The sequence below is a fragment of the Alternaria conjuncta genome, assembly GCF_024043145.1.
Source record: "Alternaria conjuncta strain BMP 0040 chromosome Unknown scaffold_39, whole genome shotgun sequence".
NCBI lineage: Eukaryota > Fungi > Ascomycota > Dothideomycetes > Pleosporales > Pleosporaceae > Alternaria > Alternaria conjuncta.
This window is the reverse complement of record NW_026250128.1, coordinates 1-24,283: the sequence shown is the minus strand read 5'-3', so window position 1 is coordinate 24,283 and position 24,283 is coordinate 1.

Sequence of the window (24,283 nt, the reverse complement as noted above, 5' to 3'; positions counted from 1 at the left end):
TAAATAACTTCTTTAATAAGAGTAACGTTAAGAGTATAGATAGAGTTACTATTATCTCTACTACTAAAATAGTTAATAGCTACACTAATTAATGCTCTACACTAAGTCTCTGCGTAACTAGTTAGACTATATATATATATAGTACTCTAGTAGACCTACGTTATTACTATAGTTATCTTAGTGTCTATTAGAATTGTAGTAGCGTTAGCACTACCTAGTAACTAGATAGTTAAATCTCTTTAAATAGTCTAATATAATACTAAAGGCTTATCTTTAAGAAACTTAAGTACTTCTATATTAAATTTATTCTAGAAGAGATTTAATTAACGTAGATAGGTGTATATATATATTATATAATACTAGACTCTCTATTCTTAGTTCTAGTTATACACTAAGTTCTTGTTAATTATTATTATTCTAGCTAGTAAGATAAGGTACTTATAGATCTTAAGTTGTAATTTAGCTAGTAGCTTCTATATAACCTACACTATACGCGCTAACTTTATATAATAGGTAGAAATTAAGGTTACTATAGTCTCTTAAGCGTTCTCTAATATAAATTAATAGTTATAAAAGAGTATATAAGAGAGTAGAAATAAAAGTATAGAAGAGAAGAAGTATAGTTATAAGTAGTAGATATATAATATAAGGTTGTACTAGCGTAAAAAGAGTAGCGCTACACGTAGTAAATAGTAGCTTAGAAGATAAGAGGTAAGAGGTAAGAAGTAAGAGGTAAGAGGTAAGAAGTGTAGAGTAAGAGGTAAGAGGTAAGAGGTAAGAGGTAAGAGGTAAGAGGTAAGAGGTAGAAGGTAATAGGTAAAGTATATTACAGCACTACTAAGAGAGACTATCTAGATTATAAATATATATTATATAACCTCTGCTTAAGTAAGCTATAATTACTATATTTCTTAAAGTACTACCTTAGCTACTATAAACGTAATAGAGTACGTGCTATTAGACTTGTAGTAATTGTATAGAGTTTAACTCTATGTTATAGGTAGGCAACTAAAAAAGACTTTTTTAGTAGCCTCTCTAATATAATAAATCTATAGAATAATTTATTATATTTATTCTCTATTACATATTTCTCTAAGAGAAGTAGTAGTAAGTAGGTAACTAAAAAAGACCTTTTTAGTAACACTCTAAGATAATAGCCTATAAAATAATTTACTACTTTTATTCTCTATTGCAGATTCTGCTAAGAGAAGTAGTAGTAGGTAGGTAACTAAAAAAGACTTTTTTAGTAGCACTCTAACACTATAGACCTATAAACTAACTTAATACTATTATTTTTTATTAGCTACTCTATTCTAGTAGGCAGCGTTTTTAACTACTTATTTAATAGTAGGTCTGCCTATACCGCAAAGTTAGTTATACTACCTAAAAATAGTTTTATTATATAAGTAGACTATAACGTTAATAAGACTATTATCTATAATATAGTATAGATTATAAACAAAGTTTATAAAACTTAAATAGTTCTATGTATTGCTATACAACTCTACGTTGTAGTAGAGCGTAATAGTATAACTAATACTAAAGCTAACTATTAACGCTTTAATAAACTATTAGAGGTTATCTTAGAAAAGATAAGGTTAATATATAGAAGAACTAACCTAATTTATAGTAATAAGATCTATAGTAATACTAGCGTAGTAGTCTATCTACTCTATATTAAAGAAGAACCTACTCTATAGATAAGCGTTATTCTTAGCGCGTATAATATTAGTAGTAAGAGCAAAATACATTCTAGGCATAGACTTTACATATTAGACACTATCTTTGTAATATAGTAACCTTCTGTCTTCTAGTATATAGTGTTTATTATTAAAGTGTGTAAAGTACGTAAGATGTATAGTTAGAGCCTTTATCTATATCTTAATACTTTTTTTACTAAGCGCCTTCTATAGGTAAGAATAGAGAATACTTAACTATTCTTTATTAACTATAACGCTAAAACCTTTAAGGTGTACTATAGGCTTATATATAGTAATAGTAATACTATTTATAATATTATTACTGTCTTTCTTACTCGTAACTTTTAATAGCTTAATTAGTAGTATAAAACTATAGATCTAGTTTCTTAGTTTACTAGGCAACTCTTTAAACTAATACTTACTATATTTAGATAGTAAGTTTGTAAATAGAAGGTTATTCTTCTTTGTACTAGTGTTAGATTCTAAGGCCTAACTATTATCTATACTACTAAAATTCTAATAGTTCTTATCTTAGAGAGAAGAATTATTATTAATAAACTATAGTTCTTTACTAGTTATAATACTAGCATAGATGCTACTCTGTTTAGTAAATAAGCGTAGATTATAGTTTATAGAGAGTAGTTTGTTTAGTCTATTACCTATTTAGTAGCTTACATTATTATTATGTTTCTACGCTATAATATTAATAACTTACAATCTATATATTATAGTTAGCTCTAATACAACGTACGTAAAAGTAGGTATAGTACGTACTCTTTAACAAAGAAGAGACAAAGCTAATATATTATTATTAATAGAGAAAGTGTAAATAAGAGAGAAGAAAATCTAGTTTATAATATATGCAACGCGCTAGTTAACACGCTAGTAGATACTAGCTTACCTAAGTACTTCTAGTGTAAGAGGTAAAAGGTGCGAGGTAAGAGATAAGAGGTATAAGGTAAAAGGTGTAAGGTGTAAGGTAAGAGGTATAAAGTGCAAAGTGTAAGGTGCAAGGTAAGAGGTGTAAGGTATAAGGTGTAAGGTAAGAGGTATAAGATGCAAGGTACTAAGTAAAGAAGGTAAGAGGTAAGAGAAGCTAGCTGTACGCGCTGTTTATTAATTATACTATATTAATAGTAAATTTAATTCTTAATTATTAAAAAGACTTTTTAGAATATATAGTATATGCCTACTTTATAGGTAACTATTTGTAGTTATAAAGCATAGCTATTTTTTACTATAATAAAGATATACTTATTAAGTTTAAGTTAAGTATAGAGCTAACTAAAAAGGTCTTTTAAGTTTACTAGATATAGTCTATAAACACTAGAGAGCTACTAGTATTATTATATTACTCTTTCTCTAGGTAAATAATATATAAAGTAATCTATTTAATAGTGCTTCTACCTACACTACGTAGCTAAGCATTCTATCTCTAAATATTATTAGTATAAGCGTATACTATAATATCTAAGAAGCTATTATTAGTAATATAGCGTAAGTTGTATATAATATCTATAAAGCTAACGTTACTAGTAACATAGCCCTTAATAAAGAGGTAGACTATAATAGCTAGACATATACTTAGCCTAACTATTATTACCTCTATAAATAGCTGTAAACAATTACTATCTAAGCTTAGCTACTATACACTTAGACTACTAAGTCTATTAACTTCTGTAAAGTTCTTAATAATGCTAGTAGAGTTATTAATATAACCTATATTAAAAGAGAATCTACTCTATAGGTAGGCGTTGTTTCTTAATTATATAATGTTAGTAGCAAAAGTAAAGTATGCTCTAATAACTAATTTAGCGTACTAAACGCTATTCTTATAGTATAGTAACCTGCTGTCTTCTAGCTTATAATACTTATCTAGAAGCTAGAGTAAACGCTTAGACTATTTTACTAAAGCCTATATCTATATTTCTATACCTATTTTACTAAGCGCAACCTTTAAGTAAGCGCGCAGAACACTTAACTATTTCTTATTAGTAAGAAGACTAAAACCTTTAAGATATACTATAGGTTTGTATATTATAAAAATAACACTATTACTCTTTCTATTGCTTTCTCTTTTACTAGTAAACATTAATGCCTTACTTAGTAGTATAAAACTATAAATTTAGTTTCTAAGCTTACTAGGTAACTTCTAAAACCTACGTATACCCTCTTTAGATAACATTTTAGATCTATAAATAGGTCTAATACTATCTAATTAATCTTTAGCTACCTAGTGTATAAGATAGGTAGAAGTATTATTAGTCTTGTTGTACCTGTTCTCTAACTAATAACTATTAATCTAGAGTTATAGTAGATTATTAATAAATTAGACTCTAGTAGTAGTAAAATGTAGTGCGTATAGAGCACTAGAGTATGTAAAGTAGTAGAGAATTTTGTTAATATCTATAGAGTTATTACGTAGTTCTATATTTAGGTTAATCTTGTAATTATTACGTGTAATTATAGATACTAGATAGTTAGTAAGTATATAATATACTTATATAAATAATTATAAAAAACTTACTAGTATAAAGTTGTTATAGTAAATAAGATAGAGAAGAGAATAGTTAGAGAAGAGAAGAGGTAGTCTGTAGTAGATATATAATAATAAAACGCTAGTTATTACGCTAGTTATTACGCTAGTTATTACGCTAACTATAAGTAGTTAGCTTTATTAAAGTTATAGAAAGCTATAAGAGTAAGAGAGATAGATATAAGTAAGAGAAATAGATATAAGTAAGAAAGATAGGTATAAGTAAGAGAGATAGGTATAAGTAAGAGAGGTAGATAAGAGTAAGAGAGATAGGCAAGAGTAAGAGAGATAAGTAAGAGTAAGAGAGATAAGTAAGAGTAAAAGAGAGCTAGATTATATCTAGCGTAATATCTATAGAGACGCTAGTATAGGTATATATATAACTATTCTAATATCTCTTTATATCTTATCTTCTATTCTACTTTTAAATATCTTACCTCTATAAGTAAGTATTTAAAATAAGCCTAGTATTAGTATCTCTATTACTATTTCTACCTTATTTTAAAGAAATCTTATACAATAATTGCCTAGATAATACTACTAGACTAGAGACACTATTTACTCTAGTCTCTATTCTAGTTAGCTAAGTAGACACTATTAGCTATTAGAAGTACCTTATTAACGTTATAGATACTGCTTTAGTAGAGAAAAAGAATAATAAGATATTAAAAGTATACTATTCTACTACTGCGTTACTAAATATAACTAATAAATACTAGTGCATTTCTAGTCTAGAAGCTAACTTATATAAACTAAACCTCTAGAACATTATATATACTATATTCTACCTAGCCTATAGACCTTTTCTAGGCTACTACTAAGCTATTGCCTTAAACATTAGTTACCTAGAATTACACTAGAAGTATCTATATAATATATATTATATTGTAGCTAAGTTTGTTAGCTATGTTAATAAACGCTACTCTACTCTACCTAGAAACCTGCCTGTTAAACTTATCTACTCTTAGTTATTAGAGATAATTTTTAACTAAGATAGTTAGCTACAAACTTTACCTAAACAACCTAACGCCTCTAAATAACTTAACGCTATAGAGAACTACTTTCTTTACGCTACTAAGCTAGTGTACCTAAATAAGGTTATACGTATCTAGTTTAACATCTATACTCTTAATATATAAAAAGAGAATATCTAAGATATTCTACGTAAGTTTCTTAGATCTTTAGCAATTGCGGCTCTAAATAAAATATCTATTCTAGTTTATATCTAGGTTATCTTTAAGAGCTGCGCGTCTTAGCAAAGATAAGTAGAAAAATTACTTAATTACTTATATTTTAACTCTCTTAGTAAGGCACACTACGCTAAGAAGTTTAAATTTAGCCCTTATAAACCTATTATCTATAACTAAATCTATTTCTATAACCTAGAGGTAAATTACGCTATTAGTGTAGATACCTATCTATATATTGCGTTTATGCAATTAGAGTCTAATTAAGATTACATTATACAGAACTATCTAAAGAGAGACGTTAAGGCAGCTCTAATTATATATACTACTATTTTAGCTAACTTTAAGTTATTTTATCTCTATAATCTATTATTTAGATTATTAGTTACTCTCTAAAAGTAATTTAGTTTATACTTTGTAGTGCTCTTCTCTTCTACTACTACACTAAAGTATTTCTTTATTTAAATAAGTAACTATAAATAATAAGTTATTTAAGAAATATAATAAATAAAATTACTAAAGACAACTATACTTATGTATATATCTATTTATATTAAGTTTTTTTATAAGAAATAAATAGCCTTTTTAAATATATTTTTATTAGTATTTAAGCTTAATCTATAGCAATAATAGTAGCTAGTATATCTATCTTTAGCGTACAACCAAAAAGATCTTTTTTAGTTCTACCTCTAAGTACGCTATATAGCTAAGCTATTATCTAAATATAGGTATTCTATAAATATGTACGTAAAAGCGTAGCTAAATACTATAAGAGTAAGAATAAACTAATAAATTAAACTTATATTAAATTAAGATTTATATATTCTTTAGATTATTAAGTTAATATTAAAGTAACTACTATAACTAAAAGAGCTTCTTTAGTAATAATAATCTCTACTTCTTTACATAGTCTATAGTAATAATAGCGTTTAGTATCTAACTCTTTTACGTGCAACCTAAAAAGTCTTTTTAGGTTACTTTCTAAGTAGATATCTACTAATACGCTATAAACTTAATAATAGTACTTAATATACAAATCTACTGTATACAACCTAAAAAGTCTTTTTAGGTTACTCTCTAAGTAGATCTTTACTAATATGCTATAAACTTAATAATAGTAACTAATATACAAATCTCTTACTTATAATCTAAAAAGTCTTTTTAGATTACTCTCTAAGTAGATTTTTGCTAATACGCTATAAACTTAATAATAGTAAATAATATACAAATCTTTTACTTATAACCTAAAAAGTCTTTTTAGGTTACTCTCTAAGTAGCTCTTTACTAGTACGCTATAAACTTAATAATAGTAACTAATATATAAATCTTAAGAGTACAACCTAAAAAGTCTTTTTAGGTTACTCTCTAAGTAGCTTTTTACTAGTACGCTATAAACTTAATAATAGTAACTAATATACAAATCTTAGAGGTACAACCTAAAAAGTCTTTTTAGGTTACTCTCTAAGTAGCTCTTTACTAGTACGCTATAAACTTAATAATAGTAACTAATATACAAATCTTAGAGGTATAACCTAAAAAGTCTTTTTAGGTTACTCTCTAAGTAGCTCTTTACTAGTACGCTATAAACAAAGTATTACCTTACTATAAACAGTTTAGCCTATAGCAATATAGTTAATATATAAATAAAGTATAAATAAAACTCTAAATTTATTATAGATATTACGTTAATACTAGAATATAAGGCTATATAGTGCACTAAGCGCACACAACTCTAGATACTAGTTAATAGAATATTATAACTATAAGTATATTTCTTCTTATATATAGTTATAGCAAATCTATTATTAATATAATTATAAAACTTCTTAAATTTAACAAATATTATTTATATAACGTAATTCTAATATAATTATATTATCTAAATAAAAAAGACTTTTTTAGAACTGCTCTCTCTAGTTTTACTCTCTTTCTAGCCTTCTATAACTAGTATTACACTACACACTAAAATACTATTATATAAAAAGACCTACCTAAACTAGAATAATATAAACTTATTATATGTTCTAACTATATTCTACTACTTCTACTAAATTATCTCTATTTACTCTACCTTTCTATATCTCTAGTATATAGTTATATTCTAGTTCTATATAACTCTCTTAATTCTATACTATAGACACTTATACTATTTAGCAGAACTTCTATTATAGAATTTAAACCTTATACGTATATTAAAGAATGTTTTTAAGTAGATATAATATACGTCTCTTAGAGTGCAAAATAGTTTATCTTAGTCTAGACTCTATTACTTAGGTACCTGTAGTATAAGAAGCACTAAACTTATAGCTATTATATAATAACTTACGTAGTGTATAAATTGCTGCGTTGTAAGCTCTAGCCTAGAGATATTATTGTAGTCTTTATAGTACTACTAACGTACTATATTAATAGATGCGACTAAGCTGTCTATATACTTAATATTAAGTCTACTAGGTATACTTAGTGTTTACTCTCTTACTATTATTACTATAATAGCTAATAACGCTCTAACCTAGGTAGACGTATTCTACACAATATCTCTATTATTTAAATACGCGCAAGAAAGTATAGTCTACTATACTACTATTTCTAGTGTTAATAGATATAGGTAGTAGACGTATTATAGAAATATAATCTTTTTAATAATCTTTAATAGCTCTGTTTTAAGAGTCTTTAGTGCCTTAAATAGAAACTCTATTCTATATATACGTATTATAGCAAAACTTATATTAATAGTAGAAGCGTTGTACTTAACTCTACTATTCTTATAGTAACTATCTACGCTATTGTTAATGTTGTATAAAGTTTATAGTCTAACTAGATATATGTAGATTTTGCACTTTAATTTAGTAGGTAATTAACTAAGCTAATTATTTAGGCTATCTAGTAATAATATTAAAGATACTATAAATTAGCGAGTAGACGTTATAGATAGATTAGTTTAATATTAACGTAAATATTGCGTTACTAACAAAAATAAGTAAAAAGATATTATAGAAGAGATAGTAATATAAGAGTAGAGGGGACGTTAATATAATTATATTAGTATAAGGCTAGCGTAGTCTAGGTAAGAGAGAAATTAAAGTAATAGATAAGGTAAGAGATAGAAAAGACGTTAGCTTAATAGAATAGGTAACTAGAAGGTAAAGAAGGTAAGAAAAAGTAGTAGAGCATAATATTATAGAGATAATAATAGTAATACGTATACGTATAAATAAGGTAAAAGAAAGAAAAGAAGCCTAAAATCTAGATAATAGAGGGGATATAGATGCTAAGGTAGTAGTAAAGGACTTATTTTGTAGTAAGTAAAGCGAGATTCTTAGTAGAAGAACTATAGTAATTAGTAACTAGATGTAGGTAAGAGTAGGTACTAAGGTAGTAAAAATGTTAGTTAACAGAAGGTATATTACGTGTAACGTAATAGAATAACAACGCAAATATAATTAGATAGAATATACTATAATTATATCTATAAATAAGACTATAATATAATGTAGTTGCTAAATAAGTACAAAGAAGATACTATACTAATATACCTATAATAACACTCTTAAATACTAGAGTAACAAAGCTTATAACTAGTATTACTAGCTTATAAGCTAAGCTATACTAATAGATACTAAGCTCTAGCTCTATTTATAGGTAGGCGTAAAGTCTAAAAGTTATTTAATTTTCTATTAGATAATACTAGTTACGCAATTATCGCAACAGTATTAATTAAAAACTCTAATAAACAGCATAACTACTATAATATAGTACCTACTCTCTCTAAGAATTAATGTCTTCTACTTAAATATAAATAAATACACTAAAGTAGCTATTATTACTAATATAGCAAAGGTTGTGTATTAGATTAAGAACAGCGTATCTATTAACTTACGTAATATCTAGAACCTTAATGTATATATATATAGCTAGAATTACACTAAGGTTTATTATAGCTATTTACATAAACGTAGTAAAGTCTGCGCTAACTAGGCGTAGATTCTTAGATTAATACCTACTAAGTCTATTACTAGCTACCTATGCCTTTACAGTAACTATAGAGTGCTCTACTTAATTAAGGTTAAAAGCAAATAGAGACTACTAATAGCTATTTTGCTTTACCTACACTACGTTAGCTGTAACTACAAGATAAAGACCTAATAATAATTTTGTATACTAGACGCTGTCTTTATAGAATAGTAATTACCTATTCTTTAGTATATAATATATGTAATTATATAAGCTACCTACTTTTATACTATTATACTATAGAACTATAAAGTAGATACTAAACTTGTGTTGCGTAAGCTGCTATTATAAGTGTAGCATAAGTTCTCTTATATATTTCTTATTAGAGTTAACGCTAATACCTTAGAGGCTAACTAGTGTGTGTTATTAAGTATATTTAATATATTTAGACGTATACCTCGTACTACTCTAATATATAAGAGTAGTAGATAGTAGTAGTAGTATATAGCAATAAATGCAAAGTTATAGATAGAAAGAGAGAGACTTAAAGCTATAACTATGTTCTTAACTCTAATCTTAAGAGAGTATTATAGTGTTTATTATTAGAGAAGCTAGTTTAGGTACAACCTAATAAGTAGTTAGTTAAGATATAATAGAAAATAGATGTAAAGTAAAAGAAAGTATATAGTAAGTAGAAGTAGTTTATAAGATAAGCCTACTAGACTTGCTTATTACTAGCGTATTAGTGCGCACGTAAATAACTTAAATAATTTACATATATAACTATAAGGTAGTTAAGAGTGCATAGTATATAGATATTATATTAGTAAGTAGCTAAGCCTCTAATCTTATGTGTAGCTATAAGATAGGCTATTAGACGTGTTACGTTCTACTACACGTGTTGCAGCTATACTACTAACTACTATACTCTAGAAAGCTAGCCTTAGTTACCTGCGTATTTATACTAATAAAAAAGAACGTATAGCTAGCGTTAGTAAGTCTAATAAAGCATCTGTCTGCAAGAGCAGAATAAAGAAGTAATTATTAGCTACTAGCTAAGTTCTACCTATAGGTAAGCTAACTCTACCTATAGTAGTTATACTTAGCTAATACTACGTACTAGAGATTAAATAGTTTAATCTAGCTACTATATATACTTAAAAGAGAAAACTCTGCGTAGTCTCTAGCTGTAATATACCTACACTATTAGCTACGAACACTCTAACACTATCTATTATACTATATTCTAATAAGGCTATAAATACGCTTAGTTAAGTAGAGTCTATTGCATAAGTTAAAGTATAGCTAGAAGATGTCTTTTATAATGTAGATAGTAAAGGTAATAAAGTAGAGTTACTAACACTTCTACTAGCTAATAACTATTATTCTATATACTATGTTAGTTTAGATAATAGCCTTATTAATACAATTACTATAGGTGTACTATAACTAAAAGCAGCTGCAGGTACAGCTCTATCTAAAAAAGACTTTTTTAGTTCTACCTCTACTAACTACTATATATAGACTCTAGCTCTAGTCTATCTGCATCTCTAGAATAAACGCTTATTACTCTACTACTATATATAATATTATTGCCTAATTTAAACTATACTAATTTTAAGCTATTTTTACTATATAATAATAATAAGAAAGTCTCTGCGCTGTTGCCTACTCTATTCTATATATATACATAATTGCAAAACCTAACCTAGACCTAAGATAAACTATTTAGTTTACTTTATAGTAGTTCTACTAGAAATAGACTATAGAAGAACTCTAGTAGCCTATATTTACTGCAGAGCTATTTAACTTATAAGGTATACTAGCTACCTACTATAGATTATATTACTTCTGTATCTAGATAAATAACGCTAGCTATAGAACGTATGCAATTAGATATAAACTAATACATAGAGTAAGTAGAATAACTAAGTTCTAGTAATAAATCTAGTAGTAACTCTCTACTGCGCTTCTATAACAGCATAGATATATTTAGTGTAGACCTAGACGTAATAGTAATTAGTAGATAGCAAGAATAAGCTATTAATGTGTTAATTTAGTCTATAAAGCTTACCTATTCTTATTAGTATTATAAGTATAGATTCTATGCAGAATACTTGTTGCGCTAGATAGTAACTCTACTTTAGCGCTAAATTAAATATGCGTTATTTACTACTTATACTAACGCCTCTCTAAGTTATATAAAGGTACTAGAGGCATATCTACAAAGGCTAAAGATATTTAACTAGCGCGCCTTAGTTACTAGTTATAGACTAGATTCTACTAGTTCTAATAAACTACCTAAGCTTAACTTAGATGTATCTAAAAAGAAACTAACGTGTAAGCTTAGAGTAGCGCCTAATATTAGCTTTAAATTTAATATAGATAGTGTTATTTTTATAGCTAATAGTTTAGGCGTGTTCTATAAAGATATAGAATAGTTTTTCTATCTATTCTATATCTAGTTATAGTAGCAGAACTAGTATATAAAGTTTCTAGGTATAGATATAATAAAAGATAAGTGTATACAATATTATTCTACTAGTTAGTAGAAGTGTTATATTTTCTTTAGTGCTATGCTATTGCACTACAAGAGTTCTAGTAAAGATAAAGTAATAATAATACACTAAAATATATTATTAGTACAGCGCTAACGCTGTATAGATTACGTCTAGAAGTTAATATTTAGATAACTATGTTATAGAGATATAGACTAATTATATTCTTCTTCTATCCCTCTATAACGCGTGTAGATAAGAATAGCGCTATTACTATCTATAAACGTTCTAAGAGATACAAACTAAGTTACACGTATATAGTAAAACTAATATTAGTTATTATTAGTAGAGTCTAGTTAACACTTGTATACTAATTACTGCCTATATACTTACTACTTTATAGAATAATATACTTGCACGTTTAAAGTATGTACTAAATACTCTATTACTAGCTAATACCTTCGCTAATCTAACTCTTATTATATCTAATTATAACCTTAAGCTAAATAGTTTTAGCAAATATTGTTTTACAGATGTTTGCACTACCTTTATAGTAGACTTTAACGTATAGTAAAACAAAGTTTATATATAATTATAGTACTTCTAGCTTAATCTAGAACTAGAGCGCTTTGTTATAGGTGCGTAAGAAGAGCTAGATACTAGAGTTACGCTTCTTTAGAAGACTACGTGCAATACTTATTAGTTGTAGTAGTTTACTAGCCTAGCTTCTATACTATATATTAGATTTAAAGATACTATATTTCTATAGGCTAGTACACTAGCTAGCTCTATCTAAATAAATATACTTATTAGTAACCCTCTTTGCTTTGTTAGACTAGAAATAAGTAAGGTATACAACGTAATAAAGAAATAATATATATTATAGATAAAGAGTCTATACCTATTCTAGAGTCTAGGCTTAGAGGCGTTATTCTATACAAAGAAGTAACTACTATATTAGAACAAAAAGTAATAAAGCTGTAGTTAATAGCGTATAAAGCTTAATACTGCGTTAATTCTATAGTACCTATAGAATAGTAAAGACTGCGTATATAAACTATTATACACTATAGATACCTCTAATTATAGAAATAGATAGAAGTTGCGTTTATTACTTAATCTCTTCTTAGCGTTGCCTAGTAATTTAGATTTATAAGTCTAGTAGTCTATTAGTAAGCACTCTTACACTAACTATTAGGTACTTTGTATAAGTAACGTTAACGCGTTTCGCGTTACTAAGGCTAATTAATAGCTAATTCTATTAGAAAGTATTACTACTATAGCCTAGCTCTAACTAGGCACTAATAAAAATATATTATTAGTAGATTAAGAGTTAAACAGCCTAATAAGTATAGTAGTAGCACGCCTATTATAATTTTTACTTAGATGTCTTAATTCTACCTAGTTCTCTAAGCTCTAGTAGAGTAAATATTAGGTAAAGAGCTAATTTTTAAATAAGTTTAGAAACAACACAGTATATAAAGATACTATTTACTATAAGTAGTAAGAGTTAAATCTTATAGAATCTAACTAAGAATATAGTATAATATAGCTATTACCTAAGTTAGGTGTATAGAGCCTCTACGTACCTGTCTTTTGCATTTAGCGGTACCTCTATCTAGATATTAATATTAATACTATCTAATCTAGTCTTAGTATATCTATATTAGCACTCTAGGCTAGTAATTATAAAAGTAAAGTGCGTAAATATACACGTATATAAATTAAAGAACTAGTTAAAGTAAACTAGCTATTAGATAAGGCCTATATTTAGCTATGTAATATTCTATTATAGTTATATATTTAATTATATAATCTAGCTATATAGAACGAAATATTTTTATAATAGAAGACGCAAGGCGCAACGTAACTACAAAACTAGACAACGTTTAAGGCACTATATAGGTAGTCTAATTTATTAAAACGTAGTCTAGAAGTGCTGTTAATAAACTATCTACACTAGTATCTTAGCTCTAAAGAGGCTATAGTAGTTAAATAATTTAATATAGCATTTATAAAGAGCGTAGCTATAGACACATTAAAGGCGCAGAAATACTTTCTCTTCTAGAATAATGCAAGCTAGCAGAGTTATATACTTCTACTTTTCTAACTTATATAAAACCTGCCTATATAGTCTATAAAAATACTCTATATATAGAAGTTAAGTAAAATTACTAATATAATCTAAGCAGCAGCTAGGCTAAACGCACTAGCCTATTTAAAGATATACTACGTCTAACTTACTATTATAGTCTTCTGTTATATCTAAGCTATTATAAACTATAACTATAATAAAGCTGTTACTAGCGCTAAAGCTTTATTACACAATTCTAAATTAGTGCAGGCATAATATAGAGTAGGCGATAGATTATTAAAAATAAAATAAATATTTCTATTCTTTAATAACTAAGATCTAGTACGCGTAAACTAAACTAACTATAACTCTAAAGAGAAAGATATAGAGAAGAGAGAAGTAAAGAAAATTGCATTGCGATAGAGAGTGCCTTTAATAATAGATTAAAAATACTACGCTAATAGTATTAAATCTAGTTTAGATAGCTACCTACTAAAAGCTATTATTATGTCTAGGTTCTAGTACAGCGCACTAGAGGAGCTAATAGAGCTAATAGCGTATATAGACTAAGTTAAATAATAGGTAGAGGCTAAAGCAGAGTTAATTAGGTTATAGTAAACTAAAGAAGAGAAAGAATCTAACTAGCTACAGTAACTAGAGGAAGACATTAATAACACGCTTATTAATAGTAGTGCTCTCTCTAACGCATTAAATATAGTAGAAACTTAAATAATTAAAGCTAAATAAACCTTATTTAATAATAATACTACTTGCTAATATACTACTATTGCAGACCTGTTATCTTATAGTAATATATATAGATAATATATGTAATATACAAAATAGAACTAAGGTATATATTAATAGCTATATATATAATACATAGTCTATAGGTAGTAAGGTTATACTTATATATAATATTAGATTAGCTATATTATAGTGTATAGAGCGCTACTAAAGAAAACTTTTATATATAATTATAGTAGAAAGTGTTATATACGCAATTATAGTATATAAGAAGAAACTAAAAAAAAGACTTTTTAGATTGCCTAGTAACAAGAAGCTACTAAGTAATAATAAACATATCTAAGAGGCTTACTAAAAAAGTCTTTTAAGTTGTCTAGTAGTAATAGAATATAAATTATTTCTATAGGCGTCTAAGATACTAATAAAAAAGACCTTTTAGGTTCTCTAGTAATAGAGACTAATAGAAAAATAAAGACATCTTAGAGGTTAACTAAGAAAGTCTTTTCTATCTTATAGTATAGTAATAGCTATAATTAATTATAGTGTATAAGAAAGTATATAAAAGACATATAGGTATGCTTATAGTAAACTATAATTAATAACTTATTATATTAGTTTAATTACACGTATATCTACTATATATATATATAGTAGAGGCGTATTATTATATACGTACTTTAGATATACAATACTATAGTGTAGCTATTACTAATATCTGTACCTTTACTATTCTCTATCTAATTATGTAATAGTACACTAAATAGTATAGTTATATTACGTTATAATCTTGCTCTTACCTTGTCGCTTACCTTATCTCTTATCTTACTTCTTACTTTACCTCTTACCTTTACCTTACGCGCGTAGTAGTAGTATAGATAAATAATATTAGCGTCTATACTAGTCTCTTAGTATTAGAATACTTATATTAATTAGTAACCTCTTACTCTTCTTTTCTCTAACACTTACGCTCTGTACGTATTAACGCTGTTAGCCTAGTATTTATTAATTCTTTTTCTATTATATATAGTAGTAAGCCTTCTACTTACCTACTAGAGCTAAGCGCTCTCTCTATTAGAAGACAGAGTCTACAAGAATAATTTTTAAGTAAGAATAAAAAAGACCTTTTAGATTAGCCTTTATACTTATAATATATATAGCACGCCTAGTTTATACCTAAGATTCTTTAACGTAGGTATTATCTCTATACTAGTAAGTTAAAAAAGACCTTTTAGGTTAGCCTCTATACTTATAATATATATAGCACGCCTAGTTTATACCTAAGATTCTTTAATATAGGTATTATCTTTATACTAGTAAGTTAAAAAAGACCTTTTAGGTTAGCCTCTATACTTATAATATATATAGCACGCTTAGTTTATACCTAAGATTCTTTAACGTAGGTATTATCTCTATACTAGTAAGCTAAAAAAGACCTTTTAGGTTAGCCTCTATACTTATAATATATAGTATTATACACGTAACCCTCTATTTATAGAACTCTTAATATTATTAAAATAGCGTCTACTAGCAAAGTAGACAAGATAATAAATCTAATAGGTAGAATAGAAGTTATACCTAAAGATATAGATGTTACTACTATTAATAATGCTATATCTAATTATATTTAGTAATGTATTAGTAATAGGCCTCTTAATAATAATATAAACCTACAAATTTTTCTAGGTAGCATAAAGAATGTTATAGTTAGATACCTCTAATAACTATTTGCTATTACACTAGATTACTAGAATAAGATTCTATATAAAATGTAGATGCTGTATAAAACTCTCTAAGAATATTATAATATAGTAATAGCGTATAACGCTAGCGCTAATAATAACAAGGCATTAATATTAGACTAGCGTATTATTCTAGACACTAACAATAATACTAATATAAGTACTAATAACAATAACACTAATCTAAACAAGACCTCTAGTAGATATCTAGGTTCGCGTAGAGTTAGCTATAGTAAATACGTCTAAACGTATGTAGATAATCTCTAAATATACAACTACTCTAAAGATAAAGACTAGAAATTATAGAATCTAAATAAAATTAGAGTCTACTATTACGCTAGAATAAGAAGTGCGTTGTATTAGAATAAGCTGTATTTGTCTAATTTAAAACTTAGTCTTAAATCTAAGTTCTATTAGGTGTACGTATTCTAGTACTTTTATAAATAGAAGTGTCTAGTTAGTAATTCTATAAAATATACTCTGCGCTAGTATAAAGATTTAATTAAAAAGAGGATAGACTACGTTAAGAGTATAGAGAAGAGAAAGGTTACTAAAGCAAATAAGCTTAAGAAACTAGAATTAAAGTAATATAACCTTAGTATATAACTACTTTATAAATCTACTAACGTTCTAGAAGAGCTAGCTAACTCTAATATAGACTCTAGTAAACTAGTAGAAGCTAATACTATTACTATTACTGCTGCTCTAGCAAACGTACTAAACGCTAAGAACCTAGATAAGGCTACTTATAAGTAGGCTAAAGAACTAGCGTAGATTAACACTTAGACAGCTATTATTAGAGTATGTCTTTAGAATATTCTAGCTGCTTCTAATAAGCTAAGATATATAGAAGCTAAAGAAGATAATAGAGTTAACGCAGCTCTAAGTAAGAAATATACACTATTAGCTAAGAAGACACCTAATTAGATTATTAAAATACTAAAGAAGGCTAGCATAAAGCGTAATAAGAGTAATAGTAATACTATAGATAGAGCTGCTATTATACCTGTTCTCTGTAGTAGAAAGAGAAAATCTATTCTAAAAGTAACTTTTATTACTAATAAGGTGCTTAAGCTAGAGAAACACGTTTAAAAGCTTAATAATCTAGATATAAAAATCTATTAGTAGGTTCTACTTACTAAATAGCTTTGTATACATCTTCTAAGTTATACGTAAATATTTTTTACTAACTTTAAGTATGTAGATCTTAATAATATTTATCTATAATATATATTAGTATTTAACCTCCTCTATATAATAGGTAGAAGTATACTCTCTTCTAGTTAGAGTGTTCTTACTATAAAAGAGATAGCTAAGATTATTACTAAAGAGTTTGCTGTATAGAAGTAGCACTAGAAAGCTACTATCTAAAACGTAACACTCTAGCGTACAGCTAACTTAGACGCTTATTATAAAGCTAGCAAAGTAAAGAAAAGTATAGAGAAAATTAATAGTAAAATAGTAAATATATAGTTATCTACACTATTAACGCTAGTAAAGTAGAAGTATATTTAAATAGAGCGCTATAATCTATTAAAAGACCTAAACTCTAATAAAGAAGTAGCTTTAACTAGTTAAACTTTTAAGAAGAAGAAGCTTCTAGTATAAATAGGCGCTGCGCTTTTTAGTAAAATAGAATAGAAGAAAAAAGAGTCTAAACTAAATGCGTAAACTTCTTATAGATTAACTAAAGTAAAGAATTCTATACTTTTCTATTCTGTTTATACTAGCACAAACTTCTAAATACTACTATTATCTAATATCTATAAAAAGGCTATAATAATAATTGCAAAACTTATAGATAGGCTAGAATTTTAGCACTATAACCTAGCTAGAGCTATAAAGCACCTTAGTATTACTAATAGTAACTACCTTTGCATAGCTTTCTAGAGCCTAGACATTACGCTAAAGTAGTAGTAGTGCTTAGATATATACTTTATATATATTATTATCTAGCGTTGCCTAACTAAAGAAGGTAGTATTTTTAACTATATTAGTCTAGGTAAGATATAGAAGTATAGTAGCTATATTTACTTAGTAAGTCTCTATTTATATACTAATTATTCTCTATAGTCTCTTTAGTTTACTCTAATTATATTGTTTAGAGTGCTACTAAAAAAGACCTTTTTAGTTAGCCTCTTATAAGCTCTAACTAACGCGTTTATAGAATTCTGTTACTACTATAAGAGCTTAGAATAACGCCTCTAACAATAGTAAGCCTAAATATAAACTCTAGCTTATTGTTACGCTTATAAGTCTTATTAACAAGACTACTACTACTCTTACAAAGTTTAGCTTTAGTTTTCTTATTATTTATATTCTTTATTTAGATAGTTGTATTAAAGGCTAAAAAATTAAGACTATTACTAATAGCTTTACAAAGCTCTATTCCCTCTATAATAAGCGTAACTACCTAAATAATTATTCTGTTATTATTATGTTATATAAAACATAGGTAAGTGTCTATAGACCTACATCTATATTAGGCTAGGCAAAGAATAATAGAAAAGAGGTATTAATAGATAAAGTTTTACTACCTCTACTTCTAGATTAGCCTAGAAACTCTTAAGAACGCTATTATAGCATTATCTATAACAAACTATAGAATTTTCTATAGAATTATAATACCTACTAAACTGCTATTAAATACGCTAACGTAGATTAAGTGTAGTTATTTAGTAGAAGCCTAGCTCTACGTAGGCTTGCTAACTACAGCTTCTATATAGGTCTTATTTCTTATTCTAATAGAGAATAGAAAGTAGTTATACACTTTAAGAGTAGAATTAAAACTATATTCTATAATAGTAGTAAGATATTCTAAACCTAGTCTAATTCTTTTACACTTAATAAAAACTACTCTACTAGAGAATAGTGTTATACCTAGTGCTACTTTAATTACTTTATTAGCAAACTATCTATAAATACTAGAATAAGGCATAATACCTACAAAGAAATGTCTATCTAGGCTAGAGATATACTACAGCATATTTCTATCTGCTGCAACTACAACTCTAAACTAAGCCTAACGTCTAACGTTAAGATTGTAGATAATATTTCTATTCTTAATTATTACGCTATAGAGGCTGTATTCTCGCTATTAGAATAAGTAGAGTATAATGCTAGGTATAAGTAGTAGAAGTAATAATTTATATTAACCTTGCGTAGTAAAAACAGAGCAGGTAGTAATATACCTACTTTAAGTAGTAATATACCTAATTTATAAACTATTAGAGTACTTAGTCTTATATAATAGTTCTTGCCTCTTTAACATCTCTACTTACTAAATAACTAGTACGTTACTTCTAAACTAGATGCCTCTAGACTTATAGAAGAGAATAAGAAATTGCCTTAATATTAGAAAGATTACAACTTCTAGTTTTAGAGTAAGAGTAAACTCTATAAGAGCATGCCTTTACTAAAGAGTAATAATATAGACACTTATTAATACTTCTTATATATAATTATGTTAATAGATACCTACTAAGCTAACCTATTATAGCTAGAAGTCTAGAATCTAGAAGATATTAAAGATATAGTAAAGTAGAGTAATGCGCAAGTTATTTACCTTTTTGTCTAGTACTTGCCTAAGCTAGGCATAATTCTAGGCCTTCTTATAAAGTATGTTGTGCTTAAAGATAAGAAAATTATTATCTAGTTTAAGATACCTAAGATATAGAACTAGTTTACTAAAATTCTAGTATCTATCTCTAGTTTAAAGGGGTACTCTAAGGTTATTAACGTAAATACAAAAGTAGATAAGCAAGAGTAGCTATAGAAGTTATTTAATAATCTAAAGTATAATTATTATATCTTGCTCGTAAATAAAGAAGTTTCTAGTGTTAGTATAAACTTCTAGTATAGGTGCTGTAGGTAGATTATTATTAAGGTTCTAGCTTTATATAATAAGAAGCTATAGGTTATTAGACGCTGCTACTACCTTAGTGCTAAATACCTAAATATTGTATACTCTATCTACCTTACTAAGTATATTAATAATTGCACGCTTATGTACGTTGTTTATTCTAACCCTCTATCTAAAAAAGACCTTTTTAGTTATACTCTAACTAACTTATACTAACTTATATATAGAAACACTATAAACTACGCTACTATAGCTAGTAAAGTAGCTATAATTTAGTGCAATAACCTTAATTAATATTAAATTCTTATAGAAGAGGCTAATAGCTCTTTTTAGTATATTCTATTTAACTATAATAATAAACTAGTAGAGTAGTTTATTAGTTCTAGAGATTATAGTAGTAAGACTTACTACTATCTATACTAAGTAGATAGTATTAAAGTTATGCGCTAAATAGTAGACAAGAGTTATATTAAAATGTAGAACGTACTAGATAAACTATTCTATCTAACTTACGCTCTCTAAAAGATAATATAGTCTATACGCTTGTAAATAGTTATATAGTATAGTAGTTTAGGCGTTTACTATAAGAAAAATCTACTATAGGTACGTACGCAAGAGTTGCAGGCACGTAAGGCTACTCTTAGGTTCTAACTTATAGTTCTCTAAGGTTTCTCTAAGTATATCTCTCTTAACTAACCTTAACTAGTTACAGATAATGCTAAAGCTTTCTAACTAACTATAGAGTTATAGTAGAATAAGTAGAATAATATAGTACGTAGAAAGTTCTATAAGATATATAAGCGTTAGACTAGCTATAAGTTTAAGTATAAGCTGCCTATAATAGAAGTATATAAGAAGGCTTATTTATATAAGAATACTAAGGCTGCTAGCAAATCTAAGTTAGTACCTAGACGCGCAACGCAGAGCACTACTAAGCAAGACTAGAAGGCTTCTGCCTTATTATATAAGAGCGCTAAGTTTATTAAAGAGAGTAGTTTAGACTCTAAGTTAAGCGAGATAGATAGTAACAACCTTAATAATCTTAAGCCTAATAAGACTAACATTAGGCTCTAGTTTAACGCATAAACAGAAGGCAAGAGAGAATATAGATTAGTAGTTAGATATATAATATATATTTAGTGCCTTTACGCACTTTCTATTAGTATTGCGCTATAGACAACATATATAGACAGCTATATATCTACTTACTAAGATAAATCTAGTATTATAATACAATGTATACGTGTAAGAAAGTGCTAGTAACTATACTATATATAGAAATATATTCTATAGCCTAATATAGAGCTACCTTATCTTAGCGCTAATATACTACGCCTCTAGCTAATTCTGTATTCTCTGCTAACCTAAACCTATACTTCTTACTATTACTTACTACGCACTATATAACTATACGCGTGTAGTTATATTATCTAGCTAGCCTTTCTATATAGTGCGTCTATTTTACTAGCAATAACGCGTAGATTTTATTTTTAGTAGTTATAATGCGTAGTTCGCTCTATGCACGCCCCTCTTGTACCTAACATACAATAACTAGTCTACTATCTATCTACTATCTAACTAGTAGTATTTAGTTCTACCTTAGTGTATCTACTAGTACCTCTGCTAACGTTGCAAGTGTAGAAACAGGCTCTATTTACTTACCTAGTTTTAGTAAGCTTATAGCGCTTGCGTAGAGTTCTATACAACCTAGTAGCTATAGTACTACTACTAGCGCCTAGGTTAGTAGTAAAGCCTAACGCGTGTAAAGCTTTTTTACGCGTTAGAATAGTGCTTATTAGATTAGGTTTAGAACTAGTTTTAAGAACAATAAAGAGGTAGATACGCTTACTAGAAGTAGAAACTCTCTAGGTTCTTTAGGTTAGCCTACAACACTAATTCTATACCTCTTACTAGTAAGTCTACGCTGCTCTTTATTCTTAATATTTCTATATAATAAATTATTACTGCGCGCGCAGCAACTATTGCCTTATACGCCTTCTTAGATAACTATACTCTTTCTAGTATACGTATATAGCACTATAGCTACTACTCTAGATATTAAGAGCTAATATAATGTCTATAATAATATACCTAAGTAAGAGAGTAGACGTTTAGTTAGCGTAGATATGTTCTACACACTATTGTATACGCTTAATTAACTAGATACGCTACTAGTTTCTAAGTCTATTACTTATATATAGAAAGAAGCGTTAGATAATAGTTTAGATATTAGCTCTGCCTAATAAGAAAGTAGTAGTAAAGAAGATAACGCCTTAGTAGAGAGCAGTGCTAATATTAGTAGAGTTCTAGATATATCTATTTTAGATAGGCTTAATAGAGTTAAGTAGAGTTAGATAGACTATAGAGGCGCGTATAAACAAGAACCTCTAACCTTCTACTAGCCTCTAGTAGTTAAATATAGAAGCCTAGATAGTAGTAGTTATAGTTCTAATAAAGGCTGCCTATCTAGTAGAGACTCTAATTATATATACAGCGTACTATACTACTGTAAATATTCTTAATCTTATTAAGTTACGCTCTAGGTAAGTAACTCTATTCTCTATACCTAGCTAGCTAGCTATTATAGTAGAATAGAAGAAACGCGCCTGCAGCGCTAGGTATAATAAGAATAATTACCTATACCTAACTAGACCTCTTCTCTGCAATTCTCTATACCTAAACCTAAATAATCTATATCTAATCTAGCTGTCTACTATACTGCGTAGGTTAAATAGAGCTACTATTATAAACTACGCAGCTCTTACTGCGCTAGAAAATACTCTTAGTTAGAGGTAGAAACCTATAAGCTTATAAAGCTTATTGTAACCTATAGTTTTTTTTAATAGTAACTTCTTCTAGATAAAAATACTAAGAGCCTTAACGTGCTTAGGTACTAAACTAATACTAACGTAAAAGATAAGGCCCGCAATATAGCTAGAATAATAATACTATTAGTACGTTTATACTACACTATAGATATAGCTAATATATATAGGTCTAGTAAGAAGGTTTATTCTGCGTTCTAACGCATTATTAGAAAATACACTTAAGAGAGAAAGTAACTATACGCGCTTATACATTTATAGAATTATCTTCTATCTAGTTTAAGATAATACTTTAACTATAGCGTAATCTTAGCGAACGTTCTCTTTATTATTAGTTAGAGAGTAATAATTAATAGAAGTGTTTTTAGTACTGCGTAAACTAAAAAAGACCTTTTAGATTTTTCTCTAAGTATAGGCTATACTGCAACGCTATATAGCTTCTTGTAAGAGTATAACTAAAAAGGTATTTTATAGTTAGTTCTACTCTTTAGCTAATAGCTATAAACGTATATAATTACTTATAGCATTATAATATAAAAGGCTTATTTAGAGTTAGCTTTACTTATTCTCTTTTGCCTGCACTAGAAATATTAGGTTATAGAAATAGAATTTTATCTATAGTGTGCGCTTTTTGCGTACAAGTAGGCAGTAGAGTTATAGTAGTAGGTAGAGAGAATATAGATCTACATTAGCTACACGCTTAAAAGTAGAGCGTAGGTTAGAGTTAGAGTTAGAGCTAGATTACAGTCTTTGTTTATAAGTTAGGTCTAGCTCTAGTTTAGGCTTATGTTCTAGTTCTAAGCGCAGGCTAGAGTTAGAGCTAGAGCACAGTCTGTGTTAATAGTTATAACTCTAGATGTAGCTAAAGACGCTAGTGCCTACTAGAAGCTTTTCTAACTCTATACATGCTAAAATAGTAGTGTTAAATATTATAGCAGTGTAGCTATTAGTGTTTAGGCATTTAACTCTATATTACGTGCAGACCTAATATTTAGGTATGTTTTAGGTTAGAGTTATGTTTAGGTCTAATTGTGAGCTCGGGGTAGGCCGACGCGGGGACCTAGGTAAGGGTTATGTTTAGGGCTGTGGCTGTGGCTGTGGCTGTGGCTAGGGTTAGGGTTAGGGTTAGGGTTAGGGTTAGGGTTAGGGTTAGGGTTAGGG